The sequence below is a fragment of the Taudactylus pleione genome, unplaced genomic scaffold (genome assembly GCF_031769625.1).
Source record: "Taudactylus pleione unplaced genomic scaffold, aTauple2 ptg000113l, whole genome shotgun sequence".
NCBI lineage: Eukaryota > Metazoa > Chordata > Amphibia > Anura > Myobatrachidae > Taudactylus > Taudactylus pleione.
The window spans coordinates 6,287,370-6,300,547 of NW_028284515.1; the positions used below are offsets into that span (position 1 = coordinate 6,287,370).

The 13,178-nt window shown below is 42.4% G+C and overlaps 1 protein-coding gene across 6 annotated transcripts in view; it reads right to left on the reverse strand.

The window, feature by feature from the left end:
* Positions 1-13,178, reverse strand: part of SLC8A3 (solute carrier family 8 member A3) — a 410,207-nt gene that overhangs the window by 290,410 nt on the left and 106,619 nt on the right. The window contains exon 2 of one of the 6 annotated variants that reach the window (XM_088471213.1): positions 9,973-10,026. The exons of the other annotated variants lie outside the window; for them this stretch is intronic. The gene's annotated coding sequence lies outside the window, so the exon portion shown is untranslated. The remainder of the gene's footprint in view (positions 1-9,972; positions 10,027-13,178) is intronic. 6 annotated transcript variants of the gene reach the window in all.

The following is a 13,178-nucleotide window of genomic DNA, read 5'->3' on the forward strand; positions in this document are numbered from 1 at the left end:
CCGGGGGCCATACAAGGCCCCCGGAATCATTTGGTCTGGCCCTCTGAGCTTTTTTCTGCTAGTCTCATCTGGCCAGCAGGGTGCCTAGAATGGCCTCTGGCCCCTGCAGCTTGAATCTATGCAGCAGTGCCGTCTGGAACGTCTTTAGGATGCTTCAGACGGTCACACTGCTGCCCTTACAGCTCCTGAAGCATCCTGAGGATGCTCCAGGCATTGCTGTAATCACCTGCGATTGTGGCCCCGCCCGTGTGTGACATCACACTAAGGGGTCGTGGCCTGCACCGGGCCCGTGAATAATGTTATATATATCAAGATAGCCCTCAGCAGAAAAAAAGGTTCCCCACCCCTGCTCTAGATGGTTAGGTTATGTTTATACAGATCACCCACAAGTCAGCTGATCAAGCTACTGAGATGGCGCGAATACAGAGTTGCAGACCCAGGAAGGGGTGTGGCTTGCCTTTACTGTAATCGAAGCATAATATTGAAAGTTCTAGGTGTGGCTTGTAGAATAAGAGGGACTTTTTTGTGTCCCATTTCTGTTTTTTTGAAATGTTGAGAGGTAAAAGAGTAAAATCTGCTTGTGTGACACTACTTCGGTAAGATATTATTCCCATTAAAACGAGCTCTGTAGTAAATGAGTTCCTTGTTTGCACTCATGAGGGTAAATATTATCTGTAAACCTCCTTATCAGTAATTTTTATAATAGTGTTTTATAATAAATTGCAAGTACCTCAGCAACAAATCTCTAAAATGTGCTTTAATCTCTAAACAAATAGACAAATAAAAGCAAATATGTAACTGGCAGTTATGGCCTGCACTGACCATACATGTCATTATGTTGCTATTGGGGAGATATGGCTACTGCACCATCTGTTCTTATTACAGAAGTATACCACAAACTTTATATAAAAAATAATATGTTATCATCTGCTGAGTTTATATTACCAAAGACTTACAAAATCTAACATATTAATAAAGAAATCTTAAGGTCGAATTTAATCTATTTCAGATCTAATTCGATCAACATCGATGTTGTGTTTCTGGGGCTAAATCACACATTTATCAACACGTAAAAAAAACAAATCAAAAATTGTCTGATAGTAAATGTGTGATTTAGCCCCAGAAACACAAAATCCGTGTTGATAGTTTTAAAATGGAATAAAATCGACCTTTAGTAAATATACCCACAGACATTTAAAATTCAGCATCATAAAAGTTTGCATTTGTTAAATTATTTCTATATACTTTGTGCTGCGGCCAAAACTTCCTGAGACAGCTCTCCCCCTACAGCCACATTTATACCCCTGGATTCTCGATCATACTTAAGAATCTTCTTTCAATGAGTTAAAGGGGCTTTTGACATTTGGATGACGCCTCCTTAACATAAGATGCGCCAACATATAGCACCGTCTTTCCTCTACTCATCTCAGATACCACAAGCCAGGTACCAATTAGTTTACTTTTAATAATAATAATGAATACATTTAAGGCAGGGCCGCAACTAGGGGGGGGCTGGAGGTGCACGTGCACCGGGTGAGCCGCTGTACCTGGTGCCAGTGACCTCCAGCCCGGCGCTGCAGAGAGGCTCCAAGCCGGACGTCCGCTGGTAATATTTATTACCAGCGGGCGCCCGGCTCCTTCTCTGCAGCGACGCGGTGTAGCCGGAGCCTGGAGTTCTCTCCCGAACTCCAGCTTCCGGCTCTCCCCACGGGCACTATGGGGGAGACGTCATGACATCTCCCCCATAGTTCCAAGGAGCAGCCGGCGGACCGGACGCGACGCTGGATGCAGGAGCGGGGTTCAAGGTAAGTATTTTTTTTTTTAATAAGCTGCACTACAGGGGCATTATTATGGGGGCAGGGGCATTACCACAGGGGCATTACTATGGGGGCATAGGCAATAAGGGGCATTAATAATGGGGCATGAGCACTACAGGGGCATTACTATTGGGGCATGGGCACTACAGGGGCATTACCACAGGGGCATTTATGTGGGGGCATGAGCACTACAGGGGCATTACTGTAAGGGCACTACAGGGATATTACTATGGGGGCATGGGCAATACAGGGGCATTACTATGAGAGCATGGGCACTACAGGGGCATTACTATGAAAGCATGGGCACTACAGGGGCATTAATATGGGAGCATGGGCACTACAGGGGCATTACTGTATGGTGGGCACTACAGGGGCATTACTACATTACTATGGGGGTATTAACATATGGGCATTACTATGGGGGCATTACAATATGGGCACTACTGCAGGGGGAATTACATGGGGGGCGCCAAATTACTGTCTTGCCCCTGGTGACAAAAATCCTAGTTTCGGCCCTGTTTAAGGTCTGTTTATAAGCTACCCTTGGGAAGTGAAAAAATATTTATGGTGCTGTAAATAAAAAATGCATTACTTGTTCAGTCCTACACGGCTGAAAAATGATCACAGTACAACATAGAGCAGCAGGAATAAACACTTCAAGCGGCCTAGAGCTTTTTCTGATTGAATGGAGAGCACAAAACATTCATTACCATGACTAGTAGGATATTATGGCTGCTGACCCAGAGTGTCCCCTAACCCTTTCCCCGATGATGGAAAAGAAAATACAGATACTGTATAATAAGATTTTTTATATGTTACCTAACCAATAACATAAAATTAAATGTTGCAGTAGAAAATATGAAAATAGGAAATGCATTGTAAGAAATGCCCAGAGTCTTCCACTGAAGACCGATGCATTAAAATCAAAGATGTTGATAGCAAGTTCTTAAATAATTAGTATATTTGATTCTTGGCACAGAAACAGACAAATCTCAGGTGCACAACTCCAAATTAATAATAATATATATAAATGCAATAAAATTTTACAATCAATAGAGGTTTTTAGCATAATCATGGCCAAGGTTATGGGCCTACACACCATATCCAGGTAACCTCTTTAGGGTAGGTCCCTAACATACTAGGGTTCAAATCCAGAGCGCAGGACCCCCCCCCCCAAACTGGCCCAGCTAAGCTTCCCCAGGGCACCAGCATAGTAAGAAAAGTGCAGTGTAAACAGATAGTTAAGAGCAGCCACAGCTGCATATAAAGAATGAAAATAAAAAAATGAAGTACATGTATATTAAACAAACAGTGAAAGGTTAAAATGTGTAATAAGTGTAATATAATGTGTGTGCAGGGTGTGCAATGTGGGACAAAAGTGGATCTACTGTACAAGGATTTATTTGTAGAGAGAATTTCTCATGAGTCTGGCATACAAGAAAAAAGAAAGTCTGTATATGGTGCACTGTGTTCAAAATTAACTCTTATTATGGCATATAAAGACCTATTAAAAATTTTACAATAAGAAGCAAAAAAAATGTTAAAAAATAGTGTATGTAAGAAAGAAAAAGTGATAATGAAAACTTTACCAGCTGTGTGTCTCTGTGTGCCATCTCATATAATTAGTATGTTATTAAATGTGCATGTGGGCCAAGTGCACCTCACTCCCTGCACCCAATCTAGATACGCCAATACGTCTAAACTTAAGGCCCCCATACACGGTGCAATATAGCAGCCGATCTGATGGATTGGTACGATATCGCTGCTATATCGTACCGTGTGTGGGTATGATATTGCCCAGTGTGCGTTCTCGTAGGGTCGTACATCGCACCTCCAGATCTTACTGCATGTTCACTTGATTTGGGGATGTGATGTACGATCCCATGCAGTGCTATGCGGGTGGGGGAGGGGGGTGCCAGCATATCGGGCAGTCGGGCAGCGGATTGCTCCGTGTGTGGGAACCGCCCAATATGTCGGCCATCGGATCGGCCATCGCGTCCCAAGGTGCATATCGCACCGTGTCTGGGGACCTTTAGATGTTCGAGTGTAAGATTGTATAAATCTCTTAATAGTTAGAGAAAGTGAAATTGAAGGTTCGGGTTTAAATTATATTTATCACAAAAATCAGAAAAAGAGCTTGGAGCGAAATCACCAGCCACATACCAAAATTGTGTAATCCCAGCCTGTATCCACGGTAAAGCAAAACAATCAGTGATTCCCATAAGCAAAAGAGGGTAATGCCAAAGAGGAGACAAAGGGGAGAGGTAAGGTCATATAGCCGAACCAATTTATCCCACAAATCAAGTGTGAATTGAATAGTAGGGAAGGAGTAGAGAGAGGATGTCCTATGCACACTCGGGAGCCAGGACAGAAAACTTATCATGTTTCCCTCGACCAGAGAGTACTCAAAATCTACCCATTTCTCTAGGCCTAGAGCAACATGCCATGAAAGAAAATGACTCAGTTAGACAGCATGATAGTATTGGGTAAATAAGGGAAGATCCAAGCCCCTAGAAGATGAGGACTTTGCAAGACAGTCACAATTGATCCGGGGCTTCTTACCATTCCAGATAAATGTATTACAAATCATCTGTAAGGATGAGAGAAAAGACCCCGGGACTAACACGAAATCGAGGGAGTACATTGACTACATTCATTTCCACAACGTTGCCTTGACCAAACCAGGAGATGAAAAGGAGGCCCTATTTGACTAGGTCCTATCTAATAGAGGTTAAGAGTGCGGAATAATTACATTTAAAGAGTTGATCAAAAGTTTTGGTGATTTGGACTCCTAAACGAATGGAGGAAGGCTGCCATTGAAATGCAAACATATGCTCCAAAGTACTTAGAACATGTGGCGGTACATGCAAAAGCCAGTGCTTCAGATTTGGAGTTGTTAATCTTATAGCCAGAGACAGGCCATAACTATCCAAAATCCAAAACAAATTGGCAAAGGAGATTAAGGGGTTCATAACAGTCAATAAGACATTATCAGGAAAAAAGGATATCTTATATTGAAAAGGACCCACGAGGACCCCTTGTACATCTAAACAGCCACGAATCATAGCACCTAGTGGTTCTAAACTCAGAGTGTATAACATTAGGGAAAGTGGAAAAGCCCCCCCTATTGTCATTACTACGCCCAAATACAGGGAAAACAAGTCCATTGGTGAGGACTGCTGAGGTGGGGGAGAGATATAAGGCCTAAATGGCCTCTTAAAAATGACCTTAGAATCCAAACCTCTGCAGAGTTTGAAACATAAAAGGCTAAGAAAGGCGATCAAATGCCTTTTTAGCATCAAGAGCCAAAATTGCTGAGGGAGTTTTAAGTTTATTGAAGTGGAAGATGAGGCTGACAGTACATCTGGTGTTATCCAATGCCTGTAGCAAAGGAATAAATCCAACTTGATTAGGGGCTATTAAATAACCGCATCGCCAACACTTTTGAAAAGAGCTGTAATCAGGAGAGAGATCGGCCTATAATCAGAGCAGTTAGCAGAATTCTTGTTGGGCATGGAAATTACAATGATATTGGAACTGGTGGTATCCGCGTGAAACTTACCCCCTGCAAAACATAATTAAACAACTGCCGCAGCCTCGGGGTCAGCTCTTGGGCAAACGTCTTGTAATAGGACATGGTAAAACCCTCAGGGCCAGTGGCTTTGGATTTTGTTTTAGTTCTGAGAGCCACAGTCACCTCCTCCTCTGTAATAGGTCTATTGAGTTTAAGGATATGGACAGAATTCAAATGGGGTACCTCGCATTGATCTAAGAAATTCTGGATATCAAAGGTAGAAGGTTGGTGAGAGGCATTCTCATGTATGCCAGAATCGAAGAAGCTTCAAAAAGTGCTGTTAATGACTGTGTGATGATAGATTATACTGCTCGAAGGATCTCTAACAGCAGGAATAGCCCGTGAGGCCTTCTTACAGTAGTCAGAGGCGGTCTAGCTAAGAGTCTGCTTTGTTGCCTTTTTTTCATAACATTTTTGTTAGTCATGTGAGACTACACTCCATTTATTTCCCCCCAGAATCACTTTCATTTGCATATGGAAGGGAGGAGGGGCTTGAACTGCACAACCTAATTCTAAACATAATGAGAGGTGCTACCATGCTGAGACAAGTAGTTCCACACAGAGAAAAGGGAAAATGAAGATGCACATTCCAAATACTAAACACTGTCCCGTAACTTTCTGATCTGTTGGAGACTGGAAGGGGATTAAGTACTTTTCTGTGAGATCTCCAGTTGGGAGCAGAGCGTGTCCAAAGTTTCAGATTGCTGCTACTTACGGTGCTACGCAAATCTAATAATTGCCCCTCTCACTACAGCATTCTGGGCCTCACAAATAGTGGAAGTCAAAACATCCAAGATTATATTAACCCCAAAATAATCTTGAATGGTCTGCAGGAATGTGTCTCGGAAATGTGGTAGCTTCAAAAGCGTTGCATTAAGGAGCCATGAACTACGACCAAGGGGTTTTTGAAATCATTTAACATTTTAAAGAAGACTAGGAAAGGGAAGGTCTAAATAAGTCCAGGACATAGAATCACACCAGGTCATAATACTTAATAAGCAAGATTGCCCTCCCTTACACCACCATACACCATTGTAGAGCCTGCATTTATCTAATTTTGCTCATACAGCAAGGGCAGCAAAGAAAAATGTGCTCCCTACTGTATTTGTAATTTTACCTATCCAGATATAACTTGGTACAATGAAAGGCGTACTAATTGTCAGGGGAGTCATTTAGGGAATAGTAATCAGTAGTAACATTGGATGTGAGTTTCAACAAATTGTTTTGTAAGGGGGTCAGGTAAATAATGAGTTTTAGGGTAAAGCCTTTAGACAACTGTAGACTAGAAAAGGGGCCTATCCATTAGCAGATAAATTGAACGATAGAATGATATATCGTTCAATTTATCTGCTATGGATAGGCCCTGAATGATGACAGATGCACACTCCCGCGGCTGATAAATTGAATCTTTCTTCTCTCCAACATGTTGGTCAATTATTGCATATCGCTGCCAGTTATTAGAATATCTGGCAGTTTAAATGCGGTAAACGCCGAACGATATTGACAGCAGTTACAAAGCGCTGGAGAGAAAAAAATCCACTCCCTGAATGATGTCATGCGATATCGTTCATCGTTCGTCTTTGCCAAAATCTGCCATGTACGTGACAGATATCGTTCAGCACAGCCACCAGAATTTTCAAGGAATATCTTTTGTCTTTCATCTCTCAGAAATACATCTGCTAATGGATAGGCCCCTTAAAGCGTACTCTTAACTTAAGGCATCAATGAGACAATTTTAAAAATATTTAAACTATATACACTTGCAAGTGGCAACAAACATTCATAATAAGTAAATCCATGTGGTTATAAAAAGTATTGAAGGTTAAAAAGGGAAATTAGAACATTTTAACCAAAAGTGAAAACTCAACATGGAAATATAAGAAATGAGAAAAAGCAAAATCAGTCTAATGGGCCCATAAATCAGCAATCAAAAAAACGATTCAATGATTCTCGACCCCTCCTCCTCCCGGCTCCAATCCACCAATCTGTGTCCATACATTACAGATAGTTTTCAGTGATTTGCAGATCACTTACAGTAAATAACAGATCTGCCAATCATGAAAGGTTCATCACTTTACTAGTAACGGAAGGCTGATCGAACAATCTACAGCCCCGATTATTCGGTGTAATCCAACATATTGGGCGACCTGATTTACCGATTCCGATCACATTTTGGTCTGAATCGGCAATCGGTGAACCCCATACACTTGGGAAAACTTTTCTCCAAAAATGGTTATCGTGCTATCCAATTAGCTGCAGTCCGAAGTCTTCCATAGCAATTATCGCAAATCAGTTTTCACCATCTCTGAGTAGGTGAAAAGTTGTGCAAAATTTCCATTTGTGGTCTATAATGTCGGGACTTGGTGCAGAATCCATGGGACACCCCCCTTAATGACTAAATAGACAAAAATATTTTTTTAATTAGCTTATTTGGGCCAATAATGATATGTAATTTTTGGGTGGAAAAAGTAAAATGTGCAGTAAAATGGATTCAAAGTAGTGGGTTAGGTATTTTGGGGGGCTGTATGGATGGGGAAGGTATTTTAAACATTGCATTGCAGCAGGTGTATTTTTAAAAAAATTTAAAAGTACTCTAAAATTACAAAAAAATATACTTACCCCCATTTTATGTACCCCTAATTTAACTAGGGCATCACCTGTGGCCAAAAAAAAAATATTTCTATCTTTTTTTTATGGTTATAGAAAATGCGTTTACCATCCTTTTGGTACTATTTAGGAACTCAAAACCCTTTGATTATGGCCAATAAAAGGCTTCTATACTGTTACCCTATATTAGTTTACATTTTTTTGGAGTACAGGCTGATTTCCCCATTTTCACCTGTACTTTTCGCCTGTCATTCCTGCAAGAATTATCGCGCGAGTGTGTTATCATCGGTTTTGTAATTGGATTGCATGATAAACGGGAGCGCGCATACATGCGATAAGCGGCAAATTCATGCGATAGGTCCAAAAAGTTTTTGCCGGTGAAAACTTCTCATTATCGTGGCTAATTGGATATTGCCCTAGTTCTTCTTTCTGGGTCCCCACATTACCGAGCCAGTGACACAGGATTGTTGGAAAGTGGGTGTGATATCAATCTTTTAAAAGAAAAATAGATTTATTTAATAGGATATTGGTTAAACTATGTCTTGAAAAAGGGGCAGAATACCACCTATTACGATCCCCTATAGCAGTGGTGGCGAACCCTGGCACTCCAGCTGCTGTGGGACTACATATCCCAGCATGCACTGTCAGAGTTTTGCTATTAGGGAATGCCCTATAGCTTGTCTCCTCCATATAATTATGCTAAATGCTCATTTTATTTATGGTTGTATTAGTCTGTACTTATTTTTCTTGTTACCAGTTTATCTCCCTTGTACGGCACTATAGAACCCTTGTGGTGCTTATAACTAGAAGATAATAATAAGAATATTTGGGCAGCACACTGTAAGGACACGGTAGAACTGGAGAGGGTTTCAGAGGCAGACAACCTCATATGGAATGCAAGAGTTAAAAGTTACATAGGTTAGCAAAACAAAGTTTGTTTACTTGCAGAGTAATAACATAAGCTGCATACACACACAACGATTTAGTTAATGAACGATTTTAGTAAACGATTTTCTCCCTTGAAAAAATGAACTAAAATCGTTTACTAAAAAGTTGTTCATTTAAATGTAATGAACGATTTTTTAGAACTACAAACGATTTTGCATATTCCCTGACTGAAAATCGTTGAGTTGACAAGTCTGACTGAACTACAAACTACAAACGTGAACGCACATGAACGAAAATCGTTCATCGTTTGACTCAGAAAGTGAACGATTTTTACAAACGATTATCGTTAAATGATATCGTTTCACGATAATCGTTCAAAAAATCGTTGTGTGTGTATGCAGCTTATGTAATTACTATGTCATTCTGTAATCTTGCATTTTGGGATAAGCTAGCATATAACAAAACTGTCTTGTCTGACAAATATAGAACTGTTATTATATAACGGATTTCATGGACATAGGCTTTTTCTTTTTCTTTTTTTAAAACACAGATTATGCAATGCTCATCAACCTGCTGAAAGAAACAACAAAATCAATTAAATTTAATAAGACTAATTGATCTGTAGTTAAAAAAGTAATTTTGTTTCGAAGAAGATCAGTGGATCACTAATCCTGTAGTTTTCGATAATAATTATTTGGATCCATTATGTTGACTTTTGAGATTTTTTTTCTCCTCTTAGTACTGGACATGCTGGGATATAGTGTAAGTGGTAAGGGGATGCCAATTAAAGACGGCTCTGTGCCCTACCTCCCACAAAATCATGATCTCACAAATACAAAGCAGTTACATATGTGTGAAGGCAGTGGGAAATTATAGGGTAGTACCGCGGTATCACAGCAAGGACATGATTGTTTTGAAAGACCTACAGTACTAGAACACGTCAGTTCGGCTGTTGGAGCCAGAGATTTCTACTGTCATGGCTGTTGCCATCTCTGTTTAGATGGCAACAGCTGCGACCACAAACATGGGGAACAAATATTCTTACTTTGTGCCCAGCAGTGTGTATGATATTTAACAAAAACTTACCAGATACAACAGCTACCATGAGGAGTTCCCATGTAGCCCAATAGTGAAAGCTTTCTGCAGAACCAGAAGAGGAAGGAGAGTCATTTGAGTTAGGGAAAATTAAAAGATAGGGTTATGGAGTCTTATATGCAATTTTGAAAGGTTTATTATTAATAAAACCAATGCAGTGCCCCTTATGCATTTCCACCCTGTATTAGAGCCCCTTTTGTAATGCCCCCTGAATTTGTGCCCCTTATGCAGTGCCCTAGTAGTGCACCTTATGCAGTGCCACAGTAATGCCCCTTATGTTGTGCCCCCAGTAATGCCCCTTACGCAGAGCCCCTAATAATGTCCTTAGTGCCCCCAATACTGCCCCTTATGCAGAGCCCCCAGTAATGCCCATTATGTTGTGCCCCCAGTAATGTCCCTTATGTCTTTAGTAGTGCCCCTTATGCAGAGCCCCAGTAATGCCCCTTGTTGTGCCCCCAGTAATGCTCCTTATGCAGAACCCCAAGTAATGCCCCTTTATGCAGAGCCCCCAGTATTGCCCTTAGTAGTGCCCCCAATAATGCCCCTTATGCTGTGCCCCCTCCCAGTATAGAACAGGCCTCACTCTCCCGTCTGTGCAGTACCTTTCTTCACGACGGCCGCTGGGCACCGCTCCAGTCCACGCCATCCCGCGTAGACACTGCTGTTGACCGGATCTAATTAGATCCAGAGCGGCAGGCGCAGGCTCCGCTCATCGCGGGTGATGTCATGACATCACCTGCGCGCTGCTTCACAGGGAACGCCGGCCTCTGAAGCGATCAGTGGCTTCTGATCACTTCAGAGACCACTGTTGCCAGCCTGTAAAGTAAACACTGCTTGATCTGTGCTCTGATCGTGGCAGGGGTGTGGGTCACATATTATATATATGTGAGTCCATACTCTGGGGCCGCAGAAAATGTTTATTCGGGCCGCATGCGTCACCAAAGTTGTATTTCAGTCAGCACTGATCGCAGTGCTTGCGGCGGGGTATGGTCTACCTCAGGCGCTGCGTGCAGCTCCGATGGCTCTCGATGTTGCCGATTAATCATACACTTCCTGGAGATGACGTGTGTTAAGAAAGGAAAGTGGGCGTCTTTATACACCAGCGTTCGCTTGCTGCCGTCGCTCTCTAAGACATAGAGAGCGTCCTTACAATCGCGGAATTTGCATACCGGCCCCTTTTGGCAGTGAGCGATCGCAGCTTTGCGTCTGGGTCTGAATCAGGCCCAGTGTGTATGCATTTGATGTTTTGAACGATTTGTCGTTCTGACCCGTCGGAATCTGACAAATCGTTCAGAAAATCATCTAATGTGTACTCAACATTAGTTGGTTTAGGACAATGCTTCTGTCTTACAGTAGCCACAAATACTTTCCCCAGAACCAGCTACAACTACCTTATGTAAGTATTATTCTCCACCACTCTCAGACTGTACGCTTATTGGAGCAGGGCACTCTTCACCTTCTATTTCCTGCTGTTGTAGACCATTTGTTTGACTCAAGATCCCATTATAATACATTAATATGTAATAAGTTAGCACATTATAAATAAAAGGGATAATATTTTTATTGTTCAACCATATTCAACAACATGGTAGACCCTTTGCTGCATGCTGAATTTTCCTCAACCACACATTACAGAGTAATTTCATTATATAGAAGTATATGGAAAATATGTAAATATTATTTAAGCTGCACTGCCACCATTACCACTACCAAATGGCCAACCATTAATAAAAATAATTTAAATGGCATACGGCAGGAGACGGGGGATGAGCAGAAGAATCAGTCAAAAGCTGCAGTGTCAGAGTCCACACATTATAATGCCAAACACTGAAATGAACTATGGAGCCTGGCAAAATGCCTGCCAGGAGCAGCCTCTGAGCTCCAGAGACAGGAAGGACCAGGTCATTTATAGGTGGTAATGAAGTTGGCAATAAACTACAGCAACATAGGATGTGCCTTGTTGATGTCTTTAGTTCAGAGTATATGGACTGGTAGCTTTGTCTATTGAATCAGAATGAAAACAGATATACATTGCAGCTTGGGGAAGTGCCAATTAAATGGAATTGCACAAAAGATTTCCATTATTAAAATATTAATAATAATTATAATAATAATAATAATAATACTATTATTTCATTTATATGGCACCACCAAGTGTCTGAATTGCTGTGCAGGAAAATGACAATAGTATAAACAAAAAATACAATTAAAAAATATGGGAGATGGAGGGGGTAAGGTGCCTTGGTGTAGTGGTACTGACTGTGGTGGGATGATGGGTGGTTATGGCGTGGGGTTGTTTGGTGCAGGAGAAGTGTTGCAAATGGAAATGAAAAATGTAGATGAGACTGAAAATACCAGAGTGTTGGGCCAAATCTTTTATTGGAGTAGTCACAATGCTGATCTGATTGGGTCCCGGGTAAATGGGGGTGGCGATGGTGGTGGATGGGGAGGAGACTGGGGAGGTCGGTGGACCCTTTCAGGGGGCTCCTTTCCGTGCGGTTCAGTGACCGGCACGTCAACCCTGCTGGACCTATGGTCTACAGTCTTGGAAGTCTCAGGTGGTGGGAGGATGAGGGGGAGAAAGCGGTGAGTCAGGCAGAGCACCCAGGCAGCTTCCCGTGTGGTGGTTGAAGTCTCTGAGTACTTACCTACCGGTAGGATTTGAGGTAAGTGGGATGTCGATGGTGTGGCCATGAAAGGGAGGTTGGTTGCTGCAGAGGTGGGTAAGTAATAGTCAATACGGTGCTGGTAAGTCTGTGGATGCACGAGGCTGCTGGTGGTGGGAGGTCACCGGACCTGCGGCAGTCAGCGACCGAAGTGTGGAGCTTGTTGAAGTTCGTTGGGTGCTGGGTCCCCTGTGACTTCTTGTGCTTCTGTGCAGTCTGCTGAGCCACTAGCACGGGTGGGGGAACCACAGGGGGACCGGTCGCAGGTGCATGGAGTTGGACCACCCCTGGTGCGGGGGGGTGGTCTGCCCGGGACAAGATGGTGGAGGACACACTCTTGGGGAGGCTGGTCCTTGGTGGAGCCAGACACTGGAGGTGTGACCGGTGCGGCCAGTGAGTGTGTAGGTGATGGGTGAGAGGTGGCTGAGACCAACGGCGGTCCCTGGTGGGGATGGGGAACGTCGGTGGAGGTTGCACTTCCACCATTAACTCTACCACCACCAAATGGCCCACCATTAATGAAAATCATTT